Below are 25584 nucleotides of genomic sequence, written 5' to 3' on the forward strand. Positions count from 1 at the left end.
CCGATCAATATTAACCCTCATTATTTCTTGAAACGGCTAAATAGCTAGTGCAATTCCATCTATGTTGCAATATATTCTTTAAAGGAGTTGGATATTGAATAGCCGGTTAACCTATTCTGGGAAATATATTATGTCTTGGAGCTAGGATACCCTTTGGATCGAACAATCTCTTTCTCTTTACAAATCGCTTCCACCGCTGTTTACCGAAATGCCTCTCCCATTCTGCCTGATTTTTATGACGACCAACATATTGTTTCACAGGGATACCATTTGATCTACAAGCCTCAATAACCATGTTATTTTGATCTAGAACGAGCTGCGGAGGAGGCCCCTCTGGATAAGGTTTGTTGTAACGAAGCAGACACACATCGTAGAAGATATCCTCCTCGGGAGTAACAACAGACGTGCGAGAATCCCACCTGGATATCATTGCAACGTAGAAAACACTTGGGTGTGTAAGCAAATTATTAGTTAAAGAAAAAAACTTGTTCATTCACCCAATTATAGTGGTGCCATACTTACAAGTTTCTATGCACAGGATATATGAGGATAGAGCCATTCACTCCTTTTGCGAGTATCTTTTTAAAGATCTTGGAATCAAATTCCACAATTTTTCTCTTAGGCAAGAAGAGATTGAGCCACGCGTGAGGCATAGAGGAGACACTGCTTTGTCTCCCTGTGGGGCGAAAACGATAGAGAAAATCGAAGTATGAATGGTCGGCGCTGAATTGTAAGCCGTTAATAAACTGATGTTTGGAACATAGGGATTTGATTATCTACAGGTCGTCAGCCAATTATGATAAGCAATTAACATATGCCTTGAACAATAGTATGAAATAGACGTCATGAACTTAGAGAATCAGGGAATACTTAGTAACCTTATCGATTTCCACTCCAGGATCATAGTATTGAGCAACCTCGACAACGTATAGCAGGGAGGTGGCTGTGGATGGAATGAGAGAGTTATCGAAGGATTGACTGGGAAGAAGAGGTATGAAAGGCTAACCATTTACTGAGTCATTCGCGTTAACCACAACATGAACTTCGATGAAATCGAATCTCTGGGCAGGTGGCAGAGAAATCAGGAGCTCCTAGTCGTGAATGAAGTCCTCTATCTTCGAGTACACCAATCTTATCCATCTCGCCTGCACAAGCCATATCATATCACTTTAGATTAACACTGTAAACAATCCTTCTATGCATACATTCTTGATTCACATATAGATATAAGATTCTTCAATTCGAAATGGGAGAAATTATTTAATTGGAAAAAAAAATGAAAGCTTTATAAATTTAGGAAAAATGTAATTCATAATCCATCTCACCTGCACAAGCCATATCATAGAAAATGCAAAACATAAAAAGAGGAAAAAAGCAAAATGATCCGAGAGTTCCATTCTGGGAAAAGCGGCCATTGCTTACTCTTCAAGGAGCATGCTCAAGAATGATTCTTGCTCTCGTAATGACTCCGAATTGTCCCAATCCTCCAAGTGCACCAAAATAGATATCAGACTGGTTCTAGGCACTAGCGGTTATTATTTTGCCTTTACATGTAATCCCACATAACGTCAAAGCAGCTGAATTTTTAGATGAAAATAATGAGCGAAAATAAATTCTATACCCTTCATCTTCGCCAAAAGATCTATTGTTTTCAATGTAAAGAAATGAAATAAATTTTTAATGATAAAGTGGAAAATCTAATAGGGTCCATGGCTAAAGACTAATTTGAATTATATCAAATTTAATAGATGATGATCCAAAACTCATTTAATAAAATAAGATTGGTTAACATGGAAATCAGAGGTTTGAGATTGATTTAGTAAGAACTTGTAACAATTTCTAGCTGCAAGACATTGCTAATTTGTCGACCAAATAGATACGCTTGCCCACTTATTCCAGCATTAGACAGAGTCCCTCCAGTGGAAATATTAAGATAGTCAGTCCATGAGCGAGGAGTAAGTCCTACACCCACTGTAGCACTCAGCACATCAACCCAAAGCTCAGCCGTCGGTGCATCAACATAAGGAGCATCTCGGAGCATCTGTGGCTCTTTCACGAACAATATTGATTCCTTTGAGTGAAGTCGTGTTGACCACAATTCCATTCAATTCGGTAGCCTGTGTTGGGAATTTCTGATAATTCCAGAACAAAAATGAACAAAGAATAATGCTTTGTTTCTTAACACAGGAAAACTAAAACTTTTTTTGGGATCACAGAGTTTCACACAAACAAAAAAAACTTGTATTCATTAGCAAAACCAATTGTTACAAAAATCTTCCTCTAACAGAGGGATTACAACAAGATTGCTTCAGAGGAAGTTCCAAAAATAACTTCACTCTGTCTCTCCTGAAAATTAACACTGCTGTGTGTAATTTTTCTTTTTACTTCTTACTTTTGTGCTGCTTCATATTACATTGCATCTACCAAAAAAAAACATAAGATTACATTTTACTTGTACTGTAGAAATCGACTCCCATGAATTAAAAACAATAAAAATAAAAATCTTCACCTACATTCAACAACCGTAATAAATTTTCATTAATTACTTCACTTGAAAATATGGTCATCAATGATAATGCCAATTAACATCAAGTAATAAATAGCTCCATGGTGCAGGCCTTGCAAAGTGAATCCATATTCATTTACTAGTACGAACAACCCAGAGGAGTGTACCAAAACTGCTTTTTCCCAAACACATCCCTCATATTTATCGGTCCCACTGGAACTTCAACTTCTCCGTTATTGATGAATACAGTTATTTGGCAGTTGTACATCAAGCCTTGGGATTAATTGGATAGTTGTCGGCAAAATCGCACGGCCTCTTTTACCGAACTTTACGCGCCGGGGAAATGTTGTATTGACAAACTGTTCAGGGTACGTGTCGGCCGATGAGTGTGTTCGCTGCCCACTGGAGAATTACCACCATTCCGTAAGAGTGGTGTGGGGAATCCCATGACGGTTTCAGTGCTACAATTGAAAGTAATATTTCAACACTCCCCTTTAATTTCAATTGTTGGGTTATCAGTCATACCCAGACATTTCCTCAAAAACTCAAAACTTTTCTGCCCCAATGGTTTGGTCAGAATATCTACAACCTGCTCCTGAGTTCTGCAGTGTTTTAAAACAATTTCTCCATTGTTTACCAATTCCCTGATGTAATGAAACTTTGTGTCAATGTGTTTCGTTCTCTTATGAAACACAAAATTCTTGGATAATGCAATAGCTGAGCTATTGTCACAAAAAATCACAGTTCCTTTTGCTTGCTCTTGGCATAAACTCCTTAACATCCTTCTCATCCAAATTGCTTGACACGCTGCTGCTGTAGCTGCCACATATTTTGCCTCTGTTATAGACAACACTACAATAGGTTGTTTTTTAGAAGCCCATGAAATGGCTCCTGAATGCATGTTAAAAACATAACCAGATGTGCTTTTTTGATCATCTACACTTCCACCCCAATCACTATTAGTGTATCCAATTAAATTTGAACATTCTAAAGCAGTATACAAAATGCCAAACCTTTTAGTACCCTTAACATACCTCATAATCCTTTTTGTTACCTGCCAATGTGCTTCTTTTGGCCTCTCCATGAATCTGGAAATCAAACTAACGACATCCATTATATCTGACCTAGTTGCAGTCAAATACATGAGGCTTCCAACTATGCTCTTATACAAACTAGGATCAAAATTCTTGTTGTTGTCGTCTTTGCTGAGTTTTAATCCTATCACTATGGGAGTGATAGCTGCTTTGCTCTCTTGCATATTAAATCTTTCCAACACTTCATTAACATATTTCGCTTGTGAGATAAAAATCCCATTTCCATTTTTTTCTACTTCTATTCCTAAGAAGTATCTCAGCAAACCCATGTCAGTCATTTCAAATTCTTCTTTCATGACTGTTTTCAAATTTACAATAAGGTAATCATCATTACCTATGAAAATAACATCATCAACATATAACACAACAATTAGTATTTTACCATCATTTTCTTTGATGTAGAGAGTGGGTTCTCCCTCACACTTTCCAAATCCATTTTCCAGTAGATAGGAATCTATCCTACTATACCACTCTTTTGGTGCTTGCTTCAACCCATAAAGAGCTTTCTTCAATCTGCACACTTTGTGCACTTGGACTTTATTTTCATAGCCTAGAGGTTGTTCAATGTAAACCTCTTCCATTAACATTCCATTTAGGAATGTTGACTTCACGTCCATTTGGTAAACTTTCCACTTGTTTTGTGCTACTATGGACAGCACTGCTCTCACGGTTTTTATTCTAGCAACCGGTGCAAAAGTTTCTTCATTGTCTATCCCATGTTGTTGCTTATATCCTTTGGCAACAAGCATTGCCTTGTGTCTTTATATTTTGCCTTTAGCATTATTCTTGGTCTTGTAGACCCATTTAACTCCAATGACTTCTTTTCCTTTTGGTACTTCAACTAAATCCCATGTTTTGTTTCTTTCTATGGCATTGATCTCCTCATCCACAGCTTCTATCTGTTTCCTATCCTTAATTGCTTCTTCGAAATGAACAAGGTCATCAACATGACAATATAAAGCAAACAAAGAGTTCATACCTTCATTTGTTGCCACTTGTTCATAAATGTCACTTCAATTTATTAACTTCTTACCTCTTTCATTTGGTGTACAAGTGCTTGAAGGAGCACTTGAATTTCCTACTTGTGGTGTGCTTAGAGAAGCACTTTCATTTCTCCTCAAGGGTGTCTCTTGCTGCCCTTGTGTTGGTGCTGTTGTTTGGGGATGTATTTCAGCCATCTCCTCATCATCTTCATCATGAGACAAAGATTTTTTAACATTCATTGTTTTCTCTATGCTTCCATCCCAAGCTTTCTCCTCAATCAACTGAACATCTCTACTCACAATAAGCTTCTTGTTGGATGGGTTATACAACCTATAAGCTTTGGATTCCTCACTGTGTCCAATGAAAATACATTTCTCCCCTTTGTTGTCCAACTTCTTCCTTAGTTGATCTAGAATGTGTGCATAAGCCACATATCCAAAAACTTTCATGTGGGTGACTCCTTGCTTTGTCCCACTCCATGCTTCTTCCGGCACTCTGTTCATGACTTCTTTTGTAGGGCATCTATTCAAAATGTATGCTGCACAATGTACAGCTTCAGCCCAATAATCATTTGGAAAATGCTTTGCCTTTAACATAATCCTCACCATATCCATGATTGTCCTATTCTTCCTTTAGGCAACTCCATTTTGCTGTGGAGTGTACCTAGTGGTAAACTGCTTATGAATTCCATTTTCTCTACAAAAACGTAGAAATTCTTTGGAGATATACTCAATTCCTCTATTAGTTCTTAGAACTTTGATATGCAGCCCACTTTGGTTTTCTACAAATGCTTTGAAATTGCAAAATCTTTCAAACACTTCACTTTTGTTCATTAGGAAATAAACCCAAGTTTTCCTAGTAAAGTCACCAATAAATGTTAGCATATAGTGGTTTCTTGCAAGTGATGGAGTTTTCATCGGTCCACATAAATCTGAGTGGACAATTTCTAAAGGTGATTTTGCCCTTATGCTTTTCCCAGATGGAAAACTTTCTCTCTGTTGTTTCCCCAAGATACAACCTTCACAAAGGTTGTCTGGTTTCTCTATCAATGATAATCCTCTTACCATTACTTTTCTATTCAACAAGTTAATACCTCCAGAGTTGAAATGTCCAAATCTCAATTGCCACAACCAATTTTCATCTTTTGGTTCACTTTGGAAAGCCTCGTGTGTCACTGCTGCTATTTTTTCTCCATTTTTTAAATCTGTTTTCATTCTGAGAGGGAACATCATATTCCTTGTCATCTTCACTTCAACAATACATTGTTTGCTGGGTGTTTTATTCATGATGGTGCATACATCATCCACAAAGAAAACATTTTACCCCTTTTGAAAAAGCTATCCAATACTTATGAGATTACATTTCATTCCAGGAACATAATAAACATCTCCTATGGTTTCATTTTCACCTTTCTTTGCTATGACATTTACTTCTCATTTTCCCATAACAGAAACTTTACTATCAGTCCCTAGTGTTACTTGTGACTTCACACTCTGATCAAACATAGAAAAAAGGGCTATGTTTCCTGTCATATGGTTACTGCAACCGGAGTGTAGAAACCATACATCTTCACTCCTTGCTTCAGTCATATTATAGGCTAAAAAAAAATTATCTTGGCTGATATTTTCTCTAGTGAAATTTGCACTAGTTCGATTACTCATATCATGCTGCTTCTTCCTACATTCATTTGCAAAATGCCCATATTTTTTATAATAGTGACATTGGACATCGGATTTATCATACCTTTTTCCTTGAGCATTATGTTGTCCACTTTGTTGGTTGCTGCCTTGGCCTTGGTTCTGATTTGGATTGCTGCCACTTCCTTGACCATTTGTTGGACTGTTTCTTCCACCTCTGTTTTGGCTTCTGCCTCTTCCTCTCTTGTTTCCTCTGCCTTGACCTCTTCCTCTTCCAAAGAACATCTAGGTCTTAAAGGCATGCTCTAGAGATGATTTTTCATTTCTACTCAATCTCTGCTCATGTTTCATCAGTGATGCATGTAGTTCATCAACTAAGAAGTTTGTGAGATCCTTTGTCTCTTCTATGGTGGTGACAATCACATCGAACCTTGAGAGTAGGATCCTCAATAGTTTCTGCACATCCTCCTTTCTTCAAGAATCTCTCATGAGACCTTATCTGTGTGACCAAACCAATCACATGTGTGAAGAATGAGTCAATATTATCTGACTCCTTCATGCAGGGAGTCTCAAAATCTATCCTCAACAATTGTAGTTTTGTTGTCTTCACTTTCTCCATGCCTTGATAGGATATCTTGAGAGTTTGCCATGCTTATTTGGATCTCATGGCTGCTGCTATCCTTGGAAACACACTCTCATGCACTGCTTGATACAAAAATTAGAGGGCTTTAGAATCCTTCTTCTTATTGCTCTTCAACAGTTCTTTCTCTGCCTAAGTCAAATTATTAAACTCATCTTCAACTGCTGGTTCTTCAAAACCATCCTCAACAAATTCCCATAAGTCTTGGGAAGCAAAAAAAGCTCTCATAGTTATTGCCCAATAGTCATAGTTTTTTCCATTAAATTGTGGGAGTTGAGTATTACAGATACTTATGCTAGTGCTGGCTCCAGCCATACTTTCACTCTTAACTATGCTTCAAAATACTTGACTGCGTATTTAAAATAACTGACTGCCCTCAATAGTAACACTAAACACTAACTTGAGAAATACCTTGGATTCTTTCTTGACTGGGTCTTCACTCTCCTGGAGAAGCTGCTGCAACAAGAAATCCTTCTTTCAACTTCTTTGACACCTTCAAAGAGCCTAGACAGGCTCTGATACAATGTTGGGAATTTCTGATAATTCCAGAACAAAAACGAACAGAGAATAATGCTTTGTTTCTTAACACAGGAAAACTAAAAATGTTTTTGGGATGACAGAGTTTCACACACAAAAAAAAACTTGTATTCATTAACAAAACCAACTGTTACAAAAATCTTCCTCTAACAGAGGGATTACAGCAAGACTGCTTCAGAGGCAGTTCCAAAAAAACCTTCACTCTGTCTCTCCTGAAAATTAACACTACTGTGTGTAATTTTTCCTTTTACTTCGTACTTTTGTGCTGCTACGTATTACATTGCATCTACCGAAAAAAAAACATAACATTACATTTTACTTGTACCGTAGAAACCGACTCCCGTGAATTAAAAACAATAAAAATAAAAATCTTCACCTACATTCAACAACCGTAATAAATTTTCATTAATTACTTCACTGATAAAGCTGGTCATCAATGAAAATGCCAATTCACATCAAGTAATAAATAGCTCCATGGTGCAGGCCTTGCAAAGTGAATCCATATTCATTTACTAGTACGGACAGCCCAGAGGAGTGTACCAAAACTGCTTTTTCCCAAACACAGCCCTCACGTTTATCGGTCCCGCTGGAACTTCAACTTCTCTGTTATTGATGAATACAGTTATTTGGCGGCTGTACATCGAGCCTTGGCATTAATCGGATGGTTGTCGGCAAAATCGCACGGCCTCTTTTACCGAACTTTACGCGCCGGGGAAAGGTTGTATTGATAAACTGCTCAGGGTACGTGTCAGCCAATGAGTGTGTTCGCTGCCCCCGGAGAATTACCACCATCCTGTAAGAGTGGTGTGGGGAATCCCATGACGGTTTTGGCGCTACAGTTGAAGGTAACATTTCAATAGCTTGCCCACCGACAGAGTGGCCATGGCCTCTGGTAGCTACTGTTAAATTGGGAGACGTAGCTGCTATCATTATCAGTTTACTGATATCCTCCGTTGAGGATGGAGAGAAAACAACAGTGGGTTTGTTGTGATATATACCTCCAAAATCATTGGAAGCCTCTTCTATCGAAGGTCCCCTGTGTTAGATTCAGTCTTGTCAGTCCTCCGTCGGAGATCAAAACTCTTTCTGCATTTCATTTTTAGGTGTCTCGCTCCACTCACCCAGCTACATTATGCAAGGGGCATGCCATAATCTGACAGAAGGGTCTTGTCAGTCATTACCCCTCATGCTTTGTACCTGCTAGCTCAGCTCTGTTCATCAAAGTTCATTAAATGACAGTCAATCTTTGGTCTTTTGACGAGGCAAAAAATCATGTCAGTCATAGGTCTAGGGTTTCATAAGTCACGTTTTCAAAATTCCCAATAATGCTAGCAGGCCAGAGGGAGGTTCAACAAGTTTCATCTCCAGATTTTCATCATCCATGATGCTTAAGGGTGATTCCTCTTCAAAACTCTGTTTTGAAGAGGAAATAGTCAAATTAATGTTTATGATAAATATGTAAAGTTCTCCAACATGAAGCACTTGAAAAGCTAGTTCTGGTCATCCTTTGCCAAATGCCATGACAACTACTCCTACAAAAAATTGCCAAAAATTTCATCATTTTAGTCAAAAATCCAAAAAGAGAATGTGAAATACAGAGTTGTATTAAGTTGTGGAAAAAGTGCCAAAATGAAACATTGCAAAGTGGGTTTTGAAGAAACAAAAATAAAACCCATGACTCCATGCCTTTATATAGATTTTCTCATAAGAATCAAAGTCATTTTACATGCCAAGGTCGGAGAGAAAGCATTTCAAAGGAATTTGGTGAGCCAGCACACGTTTTGGGTGAGGTTGAAGGTGTCTTGACAGGCACGGCGCATACAGTAGGTGGCGCAGCACACTGGGCCAGCGCGGCACATTGGGCGCATTCCTCCAGTGCTAATTTCAATGGGCTCGGGGCACCGGTAGCGCGCGGCAGATAGAAAGAACAGCACGACGCATATAGTATAAGACACCAAAAATGCCCGAAAATCCTCCAAATCACCATTGAATTGCTTGGACATGCCAGGTAGGGTCGACATCTCGTGATTCATCCATTTTTGTGTGTCATATGATGGTGGTTTATGGTTCCAAATATTGAAACAAAATTTCCAAACCCTACCTCTAAAAATCCTTATATCAATTGCTGTTAAGGGTTGCAAATTCATCATTTTGTCACCAAGTTTCCCCTTTCATCCCATCTGTCCCTTTTTCCTTCATTCCCTTTTTCCTTATACCATATCCCTTTGAAGGTCATTGCCCCCATCCCCTAAATTTACTAAACCCTTATCCCCAATTCCCTTTCACCCATTGCCCAATGCAAAAAACCCCAAACCCTACCCTATGCAAAGTTCCCAAACCCTCCTACACTGCCCTAAATAAAATCTATCCTAATACTCCTAATCCCTTCATATTTTCCCTCCCTAACAGTCCCTGTTACATTGCTCCCTTGGTGACAGATTTCAACATATCACTGTTGTGGGGAAAAATGCCTATGCAGGATGATCCTATCCACCTAAGGTGTGACAGTGCCTTAGCAACAAACAGATACAGCTATTCTGGTTTCTTCCTTTATGAAATGTGAAAGAGGGGAGATCGATAGACTTACCGTTGTCTTCTGTTTGTCCCTCGATCTAGATCCTCTTCTCTTTGGGTGTTCACAGCTACTTGCCTCCTCGCTTGCTCAAGAGAACAGCTACTTGATTCCCACGAGATCACAAGAGAACAACTACCTGTGACAAGAGAACAGCTACTTGCGACAAGAGAAGAACACAACACAAAGGCAAATATTCATATTCATAAATGATTCAGGATTAGAAGTAAATCAAATACATTAATGCATTCATACAAATACACCAGTATATAGGAGAAAACCAAGATAGCTTTATTGATTGATAACAAGGTTCAGGAAGAGATACAACCCAGAGGGCTCCAACCCAGCATCTCCTTCCCAGTAGAATGGAATTCCTTCTTCAACTCCCTTCAAAGCATTATACACCCAATGTTTCCAGTCTCAAACCAACAGCGATTCTTTGCAATAACAAAATTCCAGCCTCTAGATCTCATGGAGGAGAGATCTATATATAGTTATTTTGGAGAGAGGATGAGTCAGCTTGAGATCTGACTAGTGTCCTCTCCCTCTCCTATTTCTTGAGTCCACTTGGATGTTCTTGCTTCCACTTGGAGATTTGGAACCTCTTACTCATCACCAGTCGAATTCCCTGAGGCAAGTGTCATTTTGGAAGCTTCCTGGCTTTTGACACCTTGAGGAATGAGTCTGCCACATGTCCAAACTCGCTCAGCGCAGGTAGCTAGTGTTGGAGTTGACATTCAACGAAGGTAGACAGTGGAGCCACTGACATTCAGCGCAGATGGTCAATGGAGCAGTTGACATGATCCTGAATTGACTTGTTTTTGAGCAGTTTCAGGTGGATAACTTCTGTGAATTGTTGTGGTTTGTTAACCTTGTTCCTCTAGGGGTAGGAACAAAATGCTTAGGGACTTTGGATCCCTTAGATTATGGACATTTCATGCTCAATGTTGTAAGGCACAAAAATGTCTATAACAGTTGCCCCCTAAAGTATGAGGCCATTTATCGGGTGAAATGCTTTATCCAGGAGGGTCCGAAGTTCATCCATTTGCTGGGAGGAGACCTGTAATAAGATACAAAACAATACATTATTATTCATATTGCTTTTCATGATCTAGCTGAGGCGGGCATTCCCATGCTCAGCTTTATAAATTCATTTTTGTACATAGAAAAGACGATCGTCTAATGGTAGACTGATAATTTTGGTGAAATTATCATCCTTTGAGTAGGATGATCATCTGCTGCAATGATGTACATGTCAAATGTCTTTATTTTTCCTGAATATATATATCGCTGCCCGGATGGATGAAACTAGATCTGGGGTCTTCAAACTCGTTCGATCTTCACTCTAAGTACAAGTCGATCCATGTGAGAATTGCGCTAAAGTCGAACATGGAAAGACATCACTTGATTACCGGTCAATGAGGTAAACCGTTAACAAGCGCGAGAGGAATCACCAATAATGATAATGACCCTCAAGGTACTGCAGTACAATTCACATGGTGTGAATAAAGGACTTGGCGTCGAACACCACGCAAAATCTTCTGGTCGAAGGTCATTGAGGTATACCTGTTGCTGGAAGTGAGAAACTTGCCATTGAGGCATGCAAGCTTCAAAGTACTGAAGGGGTTGTTCCTAGATCAACTTCTTGGATAATGAGCTGATGTCGACAAGAAGCGATCCGTCAAAGGAGGGCCTTAATGAATCCCACATCAGTGACACGGAACGGAGCTAATGATTTTGATGGAGGTGAAAACGATCTGTGACATATGATTCAGGGTGGCGGTCATGAATGGATGAAGGATAATGTACGGCGGTGGATGGGACCCGGTTGACTCTTTCTGAATGACTTCTCTTGAACATATGGCGAAACTGATGCGATGGATCGGTAGCATTACCCCAAATATGGATGGTATGGCGAGACCATGGTGATGTGACCGGTGAATGAAACAACCCAACCTGATTTTGGTACGGAGGAAAAGTGTCATGTTCAAGAGCGACTTGCTACCATCAAAGTTTTCTTTGGTTTCTCCCAATTTTTCCCCAGTCATTGCTGACCAGTACCTCTTTATTTTTGTCAAGGTTGAGGAGGATAACATATGCTTGTTCTATAACCTGCCCTTCGGGCAAGCCCATCGCTATGTTTTAACGAGCCTAGCGATAGTGAAACTCGTTCTCGTCTAAAGACAAGTTTGTCGCTATTTAGTGATTTTAACGAGTCTAACGACAAGGATAACTCGGTCCTTTTCATTTTTAGAGAGTCTGAAAAGGTACATAAAGTTAACTCCGAAATTCCTTTTTCGTCATCTAATCCCTTAAGTCCGAAAAAGTATAAAACAATACAGAAGGGACGAATTTTCGATAGTTTTAACGAGCCGAACAAAACAAGTGCTCGATCATTTTGTGCAATATCCCTCAGGTCCAAAAAGATTAAAATCTAGAGGAGGGATAGCACTTCCGGTCGCTTTAACGAGCTGGAAGGCCAAAACTCGGCAATCTTTTCATTTTTTACGAGTCAGTTGAAAAGAGCTTAAAGAAGACTCTCTTTTTGAGGAACGAGTGATGAACAGGGTTAGCAGCTGATTCCAGGTACAGGTTGGAATTTTCCAATGACGAGAGTGTCACAAGGATGGCTACATGAAATCACTCTTCGCAGTTGTTCTTCAAAACGAGTAAACAATCATATGGAGGAGAATGATCGGCCAAATGAAAAGTGGAGGTGATGTTGCAAACACGACCAAGGCTTTTATGGCAGATAAGGTTACATACATAATGGTTATTTACCGGAATAGGTTCATTTTTTAATGAGCTTGAATGCGCCAAAACACTGCTCAATCTTACGTTTATTTTTTAATGAGCATGAACTTTATGCTAAAACTGCTCGTTAAGTTTGCATGCCCCCAGTATAATAATGCAAATCGAGGTGCATGCCCACCAAGCTTCATTGTATTCAACTCGGTGGTTGGAATGAAGGTTTACCTTTGAGATTTGGAAAGGGGATTGCTTCATTTTTTAATGAGGTTGACGCAGTAGAATAACTATCCTCATGACTCCTTATTTCATTTTTTAACAAGGTTGACACGAGATAAGAACCGTCCTCAGAGTCCAGATCCATTAGATATAGAAGGTTTCATATTCCACTGTGGCCACTTCCGCCAGATTACTCGGAGGCGGTAGGGCAAAAGTACCCATTAAGGCAGGGTCTTTTAGGAGACCTACTCTGATATTTTGGAGTGAATGATTCCTTCCATGGATCATTGGAATGCTTCCCGTAACTTGTGAACTGTTGGGGAGAAATGTTTGTTGGTCAACGATTGTAATTCCTCCTTGGAAGGGAAATGCAATCTTCCTGAAGTAGGTTGACACAACTGCGGCCATGGCATATATCCAGGGTCTTCCCAATAGGATGTTGTAATCAAGGTTTCCGTCGATTACTTCAACATCAATTTCTACTGTTTTCCATCCTAGTTCAACTTTCAATTTATTAAGGATACCACACGGGGTATAGGTCCTTCCATCGAATGCTTTCAATGTTGTCGAAGATCGTGACAAGGTCGGAGATCCTAAAGTTTTCCAGCAACTCATCGACATAATGCATGTAGATGCCCCCTCATCAATAATTGTTCGATGAACAGTTTTGTTGAGGGCTTTCAATTGAATAAGGAAAGCTAGTTGAGCTGGTAACTGAGGGTCATATCCTTCATGATCAAAGGCCACAAGATTGGAATCCATTGGGTCAATCCCACCTATTACTGATAATAAAGCTTGCTCTTGGGGGAAGCAATTTTGCGGTACCTCAAGTGTCGACATAGCGGACGGCAATTGGGCCAGGTCCTCTATCTGTGCTATTTTCGCACAAGGATTAAATGTCGATTTGTGTACTGCTCCCTTTTGCGACTTTATCATTGGATCAGGAATGATGGGTGGCACAACTTCGGTCAAAGTTGTTGTCGAACTACTAGGTTGTTCATTAGCCTTGTTGTTCGACAACTTTGGATTCCTGTAATCTTTATTCCTCATCAAAGCATCATTTTGCTGCTTTGATATAGACAACATAAGCACTTGGGATCGGGAAGCATTTTGATTATCAACCAGTTCAGTTCCCGGGCTTAGAAACAGATCATTCAACACAACTGAGGTTTTCGAACTCTTAAAGAATCTTTTAAGCTCAGCTTTGTATGGACAATCTGCTGTCCAATGATCCTCATCGCATATATGACACCCCGCAAGGGGTTTCCTTTTTCTCCCTTTCTTTTTCTTATTGCCCCCTGGTTGCTTCAGTTGTTTGCCCTTGTCGTCCAACACGGTACTTACTTCCGAGGCAAGAAGTTCCTCATTTTCATTTTGACCAGAAATCTTACGGGCCTTTTTAGATTTAGCCTTTGTCGATTTCATGTCTGTTGCGCCAATCACGCTATCGCCAGCATGAGAGTCACTATTGGATTTAGGAGGAGGAGGAATTGAAAATTCTGGTCTAGGGGCCTCAGGTATTTTGTCGTAGAGCGTGCCAGACTGAGTATAAACTAAGTCTAGATATTGTGCACGAGCAATAACTTCCTCCTCTGTTACGACTCCCCCCTTTGCCACATCTTCTGTTATAGCAGGAAGTAATGACTTTATAAACCATTCAGCTAACAGCTGATCGGGAACGTATGTTTTAACCATCCTACGACGACGACGCCATTCATGTATATGATCGGATATATGAGTGGCAGTTGTCTGTTTGAAGTTGGTTAATATTTATGTTCCCGTTTCATACCTTATCAATAATTGAAAATGGGTTAAGAAAGTCGTGGCTAGGGAGCTAAAATTTTCGAACGAGGCCCTAGGTAACTCAATATACCATTTTGCCGCTGGACCCGTTAACGTCCTGTGGAAAAGGCGAAGCCTTATCGAATCATCATTCAGGGTGTTTGATGAACACCACAGATGAAAATTCATCACGTGATTCGATGGGTCTTCACCTGGATTTCCATTGAATTTAGGAATGTCAGATGGAAGTTTGTGAGGAATCACTGGCCACCAAGGGGCATAAGCAATCAAATCGTTGGTTAACCGGTGTAAATCGGGTAACTCTAAAGTTGCCACGAATGGCAACTGTTGATTTAGGTTAGGTGAAGCATACCCAGGGTACGATGGAATCGCTTGAGCAGTGGGTCTTTGCATACCAGCATAATGTAATTGATGTTGGTATGAATGATACGGTTGGTGGACTTGACCACTGTAAAGCGGTTGGTTTTGACCGTTTTGAATATAGGGTTTTCCACTGTTCACAAAGATCTGCTGTTCAAAACCTTGGTACACCTGCTGGAATTGTGGTTGTTGGTATTGCACCAGCCATGGTTGTGAAGCCATGTTCTGTTGTGCTATACTAACTGTTGGACCGAGGTGTGGGGTAGTTGTACCCATTTGGACCTGTGTCGCCCCACCATTTGGCGATTGCGGTTGTGACCCAGGGTCAAGGGGCTGTTGCATTACAACCTGAGAAATCTGAGGTTGACATACAATAGGCATCGCTTGAACTTGTGACACTGTTACAATAGCCGGTGTGGTCGGGATGTTCGACATAGGTACACACTGTTGCATAGAATATACAACCCTTGGTTGTTGAGGTAGCATAGGTACCCAACCACTTGATGTTATTCCAATATAACCTGAATACTGTTGTGAACTCCCATATGGATACCCTCCCGGAGGGGGTAATGAAAGGGCATACTGCCCCCCATACGGTAGCAATCCGGAACTCAAGGGGATTGTTTGTCCTTGGGGACTAGATTGCCCAAATTGACCTCCAAATGGATCAATCTGGTGAGTCTCAACATAAGAGTTGCCAGATATTATTCCGGATGAACAAACTGGAACAGACCACACTGTCGAAATAGTCCCTTGGTGGACTCCTTCTAGCGGTTGCGAGCTAGTTGGGACAGATGGTATGCCGGCAAACATTGTCGGAGTGACGGCAGGGGCTTCTGCTGTCGCTGTGTCATTTGACACAGTCCTAGATGTTGACGGTTGTTCAGACATTTTGAGTCTATCCAATAGATTGCCTAGCGATTCTATAGGAACTCCCACTTGTGGTGGATTAACTTTTGATGAAGGAAATAGAGTGACCCCGACTCCAAAATGGGTTGGAGTACTTGCTTGCGGATCCACTACAATTTCCTCTATCGCAATCAAACCCGGTGGAAGAGGAAGACCGTCAGGTCCGTAAAATATTTCTGGTGCCGAAGAAGGGGTTGAATCGACAGCGACAGTTGTTTGGGGAGCAAGACTCTCTAAACCGGTTACAGATGGAACTGGTTCAGTAACGCAAGTATTTTGCCCCCGGACTAGGATCAGTATTACTGTCCCTCTATGGCTGTTGAACTTATTCTATAGAGGCAGGGTTTCCAGAAATGTTTGGAGTAACCGGAATCTCAGATGTGGCTGGAACACTTGTTCTAACTTTGATAGGAGATTTTGAACCGGTTAAACGAGTTCGCGTTGTCCGTACTGTTTTCGATTCCGGAGACAAAGACGGTTGACTCGTAAGCCTCCGTGAACGACGGGATTTCAATTGACCTTCTTCCATGATTGCGGATTACTCGATCAACCAAAATGCAAAATGGAAATTGATGTTTCTGAATTGAATGAATTTTATTAGACGCTTTAGACACAACTTGCTTTTTCACTTTTAAAGTGTTGAGAAAAAGCTAAAGATGACTCTAGTCTCCTTCGATGTTTTAACGAGCCCGAAGTGACAAATGATCGGATGGACTTTTTCTGTTATAGAGTCTGAAAAAGGCGAAAAGAAACTGCTCTGGAGATCTAGGCAGAGGGTGTGCCAAACTTTTCGCAAAACCGTAGAATACTTTTTAAGGTACGGGCGGTCGATCTTCGTGAATGCTGTGTTCACTGCATTGCGATCAGTAGGGCGGTCGACACGGCTTCCTAAGGATAAAGGATATATTCCTATAGGGGTCTCCCAATATATACGCAACGGTACGTGGGAGCTCAATCCGTACTAGCGCTATCGTCCCTCAGGAGGAATCACCCACCTTCTACGAGATCGACAGTCACTAGGCTTAACGACGCCGGAACACGTCTCTAGCCTAGACCTCTATGTTGTGCGTTATGTTACAAAGCGTTGTTAGGTTCATTCAGTTTATTTTAAGTTGATCTTTTTTAGAATTTTGCCTTTCAGGATCACCACAAGATGTATGGTACAATTCCTAAATGCAGTCTAAGATGATAAGCAAGCTTTATTATCTTTTCAACTTTGAAAATCCTAGCTACTAAGGGAAAAGAAAGACACTATCTTTTCTCAAAGAACAATCAGCACACTCTAATGCACTCTTTCCTAAATCAATCATGCAAACTAATCAAAATGCAAATGCACAATGCACGTGTTTGTTTTCCACTTTCTTAGTATAGATGCCTACAAAGAAAGCTTTTTGTACAACTTTGAATTCGCTTTTAAATGACAGATACAAACAAGTTTACTTTTTCGAAAACAACAAGGGTAGAAGAGATTACAATCACTTTGCGACTTTCGAAATGAATACTTGTTTCGACACTTAAAAGAGACAAACTCAAACCAATAAGCAAAAGCAAATGATAATCAACTGTAAACAGCCAATGAACTCTCTCCTAAGATCACAGTCAATCAGATCTGAATCAAGGGCTACAGGATGATTATTTCACTCATGCAAAGGAAAACTGTAAATGACGTAAAAACACATAAAAACACTCACAGTATTTTTGTACAAAAGGAGGCGGAATCTAAGCAAATAAAAGGAGTTATCAGACTAGTACCTATGCTGGTTAAAGGCTGCAAAAACAGAGATCAAAACAGGGCAACAGACAGCAGAGAACCCCAGCTGCACAAGGCTAAACTGGTTCAGCGCAAGTCCAACACTGTGGAGTTGACATTCAGCGCAAGTAGCCTTCACGGGACCTGCGTTGAAATGCAAACTGCCTTCACAGTGTCTGCGCTGAAGGAGAAACTCTCGTTTCCCCTGGGTTCTGGGTCATAAAATGCTCAAAAATCAACTATTTCAAGCCAAATCAGAAACACAAGCAAGGTATAATCAAAGGGATGCTTTGAGAGGGTACTAAAGACTATCACAAAGGATCATCAAGTCATTTGTGAGTCCATTATTCAGATCATAGACAAAATCCAGTGAAGGATCAAGGCGACAACAACCTATTTTTCCAAAGCAGTTCGATTGTTGCTGTTGAGTCTATGAAGCAAACAATGATGTAAACACAAATAAAATGACTAAAGCAATCTCCCCAGTGGATTCGCCAATTTGTTGTGGGGAAAAATGCCTATGCAGGACGATCCTATCCACCTAAGGTGTGACAGTGCCTTAGCAACAAACAGATACAACTATTCGGGTTTCTTCCTTTATGAAATGTGAAAGAGGGGAGATCGATAGACTTACCGTTGTCTTCCATTTGTCCCTCGATCTAGATCCTCTTCTCTTTGGGTGTTCACAGCTACTTGCCTCCTCGCTTGCTCAAGAGAACAGCTACTTGATTCCCACGAGATCACAAGAGAACAGCTACCTGTGACAAGAGAACAGCTACTTGCGACAAGAGAAGAACACAACACAAAGGCAAATATTCATATTCATAAATGATTCAGGATTAGAAGTAAATCAAATACACTAATGCAATCATACAAATACACCAGTATATAGGAGAAAACCAAGATAGCTTTATTGATTGATAACAAGGTTCAGGAAGAGATACAACCCAGAGGGCTCCAACCCAGCATCTCCTTCCCAGCAGAATGGAATTCCTGCTTCAGCTCCCTTCAAAGCATTAAACACCCAATGTTTCCAGTCTCAAACCAACAACAATTCTTTGCAATAACAAAATTCCAGCCTCTAGATCTCATGGAGGAGAGATCTATATATAGTTATTTCGGAGAGAGGATGAGTCAGCTTGAGATCTGACTAGTGTCCTCTCCCTCTCTCAGTTCTTGAGTCCACTTGGAGGTTCTTGATTCCACTTGGAGATTTGGAACCTCTTACTCATCACCAGTCGAATTCCCTGAGGCAAGTGTCATTTTGGAAGCTTCCTGGACTTTGACACCTTGAGGAATGAGTCTGCCACATGTCCAAACTCGCTCAGAGCGGGTAGCTAGTGTTGGAGTTGACATTCAACGCAGGTAGACAGTGGAGCCACTGACATTCAGCGCAGATGGTCAATGGAGCAGTTGACATGATCCTGAATTGACTTCTTTTTGAGCAGTTTCAGGTGGAGAACTTCTGTGAATTGCTGTGGTTTGTTAGCCTTGTTCCTCTAGGGGTAGGAACAATATGTTTAGGGACTTTGGATCCCTTAGATTATGGACATTTCATGCTCAATGTTGTAAGGCACAAAAATGTCTATAACAATCACAACAGCAGTCCAACACAGTCTTGCGACCAGCGTTCATTTCTCCAAACAGTTTTCATAAGATCAATTATTTCATCTGATCATTCATCCGACTATGAGGAGGAAACTCACAGTGACTCACCCACGGAAGAACGTGCACCCCAAAGGCCTCATAAAAGTGGCAGACATGTTATAGAAGAACCGACTACCCTCACAAAATTGCAGACCTGCCCTTTTGCTGTCTCTTGTTTTTGGTTTCAGTCATGCTATGAGTTTTGTGAAAAGGTTGCAAATGTTCAATTCCACCATGAGTTGGCTTGCCTATTTGTTCTACATTTACATGGTGCTCAAGTTACTTTGGCAGGGGTTACCTTCAAACTTACACCAGACTCTATCTCATTAGCTACCGGCATGCATAATATTGTTGAGATAAATGGAATATGAAATTTCTGGAGCAGAGGAAAAAACAACTTGAGGATCGGCAAGCTAAGATAGAATTGCAACTGATCAAGGAAAACCGGCAACACACCATGGCAGCACAAGGTAGACATATGGAGCAAAGAGATGAGGACCGGGAGTATCTTTTAGAGAAAGTGAACGTTCACTTGGAGCAGCTGTTGGAGAAGGCTAATAGGGAAAAAGCAATGCTGAGGCGCATGACTCACCATTACATGGCCCGAAACATGAGCTCCAAAGCGAGAATGAGGAGCCTAAAGGCGAAATTGAGGAAGGTGACAAAAAGACAAAAGAGGCAAAAAGAGCAATATCGGCTTCAAATATTGGCTGAGGCTTCTTTGGTCCAACATGACATGTGATAGAGAAGGTACAACCCAAATTTCAAGAAACTTGGAGCAAATTTTTGCATTTTGAAATTTTGTGCACAAAAAACAGGTTTTTTTCCCTGTGCGTCGTGCCACCTGGCACGCGCTTTCACTAGGGAGGTCCAAATGACAAAAAGTTTATATTTTTGGATTTTCTATGGAAAATTACAACTGCTGGTGCGTGGCCAAGAAGTTTGGGTCAATTTTGAGTCCTCAGGAGGTCAAAAACACCCAAAAAATGACCTCTCTGCCCCTATTTTGACACACAGGAAGCAGTCTTAGGAGATGGAAGTTTTGGAGGGGAAAATGGCATCCAAATTCAGAAATTCCACTTGAGTTGAAAAGTGGACAGGTAGGGATTTCCAACAAGCACACTTGGGCTCAATTTGGACTGCAGGAAATGCCTCAAAACCTGCTCCAAAGTGGCACAACGCATACATCTTTCGGCGCGACGCACAGAGAGCCAAAGGCCAAAATCACTTCTGCTCCGCGAGAATTCAATTTGCAATTTTCTCCAAGTGTGCCCATTCATTAAAAATACATTTTTCCTAGCTCAAAGGAAAAGTTTAAAAGACATTTTCATTAAAGGCTGGCTTCTATCCAAGTGGCAAAGGAAAGCGAGCAGTCACCAAAAAAATCTACGCTACATTTTGTTTTTTTGTAACGCTGCACCTGTTGCTAATGGTTGGCTTTTCATTTCCAGTTTGTAATCATTTAAAAAAAAATCTCTCCCCAACTTTGGGTCGATCCAATTTCTGATAGTGAAGCCTATTTATTGTATGAAAAACCATTTGCAAAAGGTTGGTGGGAATTTCTGGGAAACGGTGGGAGAGAAACTCAGTTACTCACTATACATTTTGACAGAGAATTAATGAAAGGTTGCGGCTCTGGCTCATGAGATTCCTATGGCATGAGTTTAGCAAATGTATTTTCTTTCCGTTTCATATGTATTTCGTTATGTTTCACAGTTCATTCATATTCATTTCCAGTGAAATATTCTAAGTAAGAAAAGGTAGAATTCAGTTTACTGCTCTCCCTTGGGAAAGTTTTCACGTTCTATGTTTTCTTCTGTTGAAAAGGATTCATGTATTTATGCCCTTTTTACCCTCTTAAACAACCTCTCCACTTCATATTATTTCAAATCTAATTGCTATACTTTCTGCCTGTCTTGCCTCATGAAACAATTTACGTCTTTGAGTTAAATTCTCTGCTCATGCTGTTCCTTGGTCCCATACATCCCAGAAAACTCAGTCATTCATCAAAATACCTCTTTCATATTTATTTACCCAGCCTAAAATCAGTATCCATTTTAAGTCATTTTCAGACCCTATTCATTTATTTTTCACTGAGCGTGACTCGGAGAGAGCCCTCTCCTGTCCTCGTAGGGCTAGCTACGACGCTGAGCATGGTTTGTGGTTACCCTGAATTTTGCCTTCCTTCAGCCTAAGGAAGATTTAGGCACTAACATAGTGGCGACTCCACTGGGGACGAAATTATTTCTTTGTTAGTCTTCTTCATTGCGTAAATGGCAGGCTTAACCTACAAACACCCCATACTTCTGATAATTCTAAGCTTCCAGATGATAAGTTTAAGATTTGATAGGCTGAGTAAGTTGTTCATGTCCTTTTGATTTTTTGAAAATAGCACACTGGCTTCAAGAAGATATACCAGAGCCAATCCAGATCTAGATCCTCCTCATATCTATGAAAACCCCAATTTGATTCCAAGACTTCTTCGTCAAGAGAGCTCTATAACTCCCGTGTTCAAATCCCATTCATGTCCTGACATTTTTGAGTATCTTGAAGAGCTTGATTTTGATGAGCAGTTTGAAATATTGTTTTTCGAGACCAAATCCGAAAGGGTTGTTGACTCTACTGTCCCCAATCCACAGTTTCTTGTAGACCTAGAAACTGAAAGGGTGAACCAGTCAATTGATAATTATATTGCAACACAGCTTCAAACTCCAATTGTTAATTCCCTACAAACTACACACACTCCTCCAACACCTCCAAGACCAAACCCACCAAGAGTGATGGCTACCCATTTTGCACTTCTTGTGCTGCCTCAAGTTTTAGATGATATGCCCACAGATTATCAGAGTAGAATTCGTTTGTTTGATGGCACTCCTCACAAAATTACCGCTCAGCAACATGTGGATAGAATGGTGGATTTCTGTGACCTTCATGAGATCGATGCAGAGAATGTGACAATGAGACCCTTTGTACAGACATTTGCCGGTGAAGTTAGGAAATGGTTCAGAGGTTTGTCGGCTACACGTATCGCTACCTTGGCCGAACTGCAAAGAAAATTTTTAGACCGCTGGGAAGTGAAAAAGAATCCTCTTCAAATTCTGGCTGAATATGAACAAATCAAACGAAATGCTGGTGAGTCGGTCCAAGACTACTACATTAGATTCAATTCTGTTTATAATGAAATTCCCGATCATCTAAGGCCACCTGTGGGACTAGCCATGATGAAGTTTCCGGATGGTTTTGATGCTGACATGGCTTATCAATAGAGAGAGAGAGAGTCGGCCATAATGGAAGACATGCAGAAGATCGCGGTCAGTGTTGAAGCAAATCTGCTGACCAAGAGGGCTAGAGAAAAAGCACAAAACAAGGTCACAGTAAAGGAAGAGTCTTCCTTTATGGATCAATTACTCAGGAAGGTAGAGCAGATGCTTGAAAGGGTGAAACTCAACAAACCTGAGCCACAAGTTATAAATCCTAACTTTCGTGGCCAGCAGTAGCCACAATACAGAATAGGGCAGAGAGATCAGCGAGCCCAAGATCAAATAGCACAGCAAGAAGTACAGCCACCTCTTCAGCAAAATTTTGTGCATGGACCAGAGTTTGATGAGGAAGGGAAGGTAATAGGAGAAGAGAGCCACTTCTTTACTCCTGATGATTTTCCTATTTACATTACTAAAGAGGAGGAGTATGCAGAAACTTCAGCTGAACACAAAGGCGCAGATTTCATTCTAGCAAATGGCATAGTTTTGGAAGAAGAATCAGAGGAGTATCAAAGCGGCTATATGAATGCTCTGTCCACTCAGCAGCGACAATATTCACTAAGACACAGAGATGTGCCAGTTAACCCAATTCAGAAGAGGAAGGAAGTTTTGGCATAAAATAATGATTCATCAGTTACACGAAAGAAAGGAAAAAAGGCACTTGATCCTGATAGCAGCAAATCACCATCAGCAGAAAAATCAAATCAGCAAATTGTATCGAGAGAAAAGGAAAAGAAAGAAGTCACAGTCAAAGAGGTAGAAAGGACTTCCGCTTTTAGTCTAGAGAATGAAATTTCTAGATTGAAGGTATCAATTCCCTTGACTGAAATAATGAGGAACAACAGTTATAGAGGGCAAGTTTCTAAAATTTTGAATTGTGATCCAATGTCTGATATGGTGAATGTCAAAGATGATCAACCCAAAATTATTTTTGGGCCAGTGTTGAATGGTGAGTCTCTAGATAGTGATGTGCCACCTTTTTATATCAATTTAAGATTTCATGATTTTGTGTTACATAATGCCATGTTCGATTCCGGAGCTTCTCACAATCTCATGCCCAAGGCTATCATGGATAAGTTGGGTTTGGACGTCACCTGGAAATACCATGATCTCTATTCATTGATTCCAGCAGAGTAAGATGCATCAGGCTCATCAAAGACTTGGTTGTGAGTCTGGATCAAATCCCAATGAATAATGTTTTGATGGATATTGTTGTAGCAGATATTCCTCCCAGGTGTGGCATGCTTCTTTGCAGGTCTTGGGTAGAAAAATTGAAAGGGACACTACAACTAGATTTCTCCTATGCAACGATTACCGTGTTTTGCCAAATGAAGAAACTGTATCAGGAACAAAAGATGAAATACATGATTACAAGCTAGGGAAAACCCATTAATCATCCAATTAATTATGTACATACAGATCTAGAGTCTTTTGTTTTGTATTCAGATAGTTTTAATGATATTGATAGTCAGTTAGTAGAAGCAAAAAGTATTCTAGAAATAGTAGAAAATTTCATAGAATTTTTGAACAAAGAAGGACGAGAACAACAAAACACCGTTGAGAAATCAACTGAAGATAATGGACAACAAACAAGAAAAACAGAGCCAGCGGAATTTCAGCACTTGGAAGAAGAGGAAGAAGGTTTGTGGACCATGGATTTCGATGATGCAATGGGAAATGATGGTGTTGGAATTGGTATTTAGGTACGTAGTCCTTTCTCCACCCTGACCAAGGTTCCTAGTAATGTGCAGGTATGTTCCGACAAATTAGCTTTTGATTGTTCGAATAATGAGGCTGAGTATGAAGCTCTGATTGTTGGCCTAAAAATTCTGAAAAAGCTGAATGCTAAGAGGATTACAGTATATGGTGGCTCTGAATTGGTGATTAAGTAGGTCAGAGGTGAATATCAAGCAAAACATCATCGGATGCGGGCTTACCGGAATGAATTTCTAGACATCCTAAAATTATTTTCAGAATATACCTTGACATGTGTGCCTCGTGTTCAAACAACATTGCTGATGCTCTTGCTAAGGTAGGCAGTAGTTTGAAGATTCCAATGAACTCCAGTAATAAATTCGAAATCCATGTCAAGCATCATCTGAGTATCCTCGACAATTAGAGATATTGGCAAGTTTTCCAAGATGATGAGGAGATTGATGATTTTCTGCAAAACAAAGGTAAGTTCAAAGAGACATCAATTGATGCAGAAAATAATGATGGTAAAGATGAGGTGTAGATCAATCAAATGGATGTGTTGCAGCTAAAGGATAACATTATTCCTAAAGGCTTGATACCTTTAGAATAAATTTTTGATCAAGATGGCGTAGCCCGCAAACCAACATTGCAGCCAATAGACAAGGGTGTTGAAGAGATCAATATCAGAACAACTGCTAATCCTAAAATGGTAAAACTGTCTAAAGCATTGCCACAAAAGATGAAAGCCAAATATATCAGTTTGTTGTCTTCATTTGCTGATGTGTTTGCTTGGGACTATTCAGACTTGAAGACATAAGATACCAATATAGTTCAACATACTATACCCATTAAGCCTAATCAGAAACCTTTCAGACAGAAGTTGACAAGGCTAAATCCAAAACTGCTGCCATCAATTGAAAAGAAGATAAACAGGTTGTACAAATTAGGAATCATCGTTCCCATCATATTTTCGGACTGGATCTCTAATTTGGTGCCCGTACGAAAGAAGATAGGTGAGATCTGCTTGTGCATTGATTTTATGAATCTCAATAAAATTTCATTGAGAGATAACTATCCACTGCCCAAAATGGATCATATACTTTAGCGAGTAGTTAGAGTATCTCGTATGTCACTACTCGATGGTTATTCTGGATATAACCAAATTTCTGTCCATGAAGATGACCTAGACAAGACAACGTTCACCACTCCGTGGGGAACTTTTC

This window comes from Pinus tabuliformis, chromosome 9, assembly GCF_031772625.1.
Source record: "Pinus tabuliformis cultivar Carrire ecotype Pingquan chromosome 9, CPIR1, whole genome shotgun sequence".
Classification (NCBI taxonomy): Eukaryota; Viridiplantae; Streptophyta; class Pinopsida; order Pinales; family Pinaceae; genus Pinus; species Pinus tabuliformis.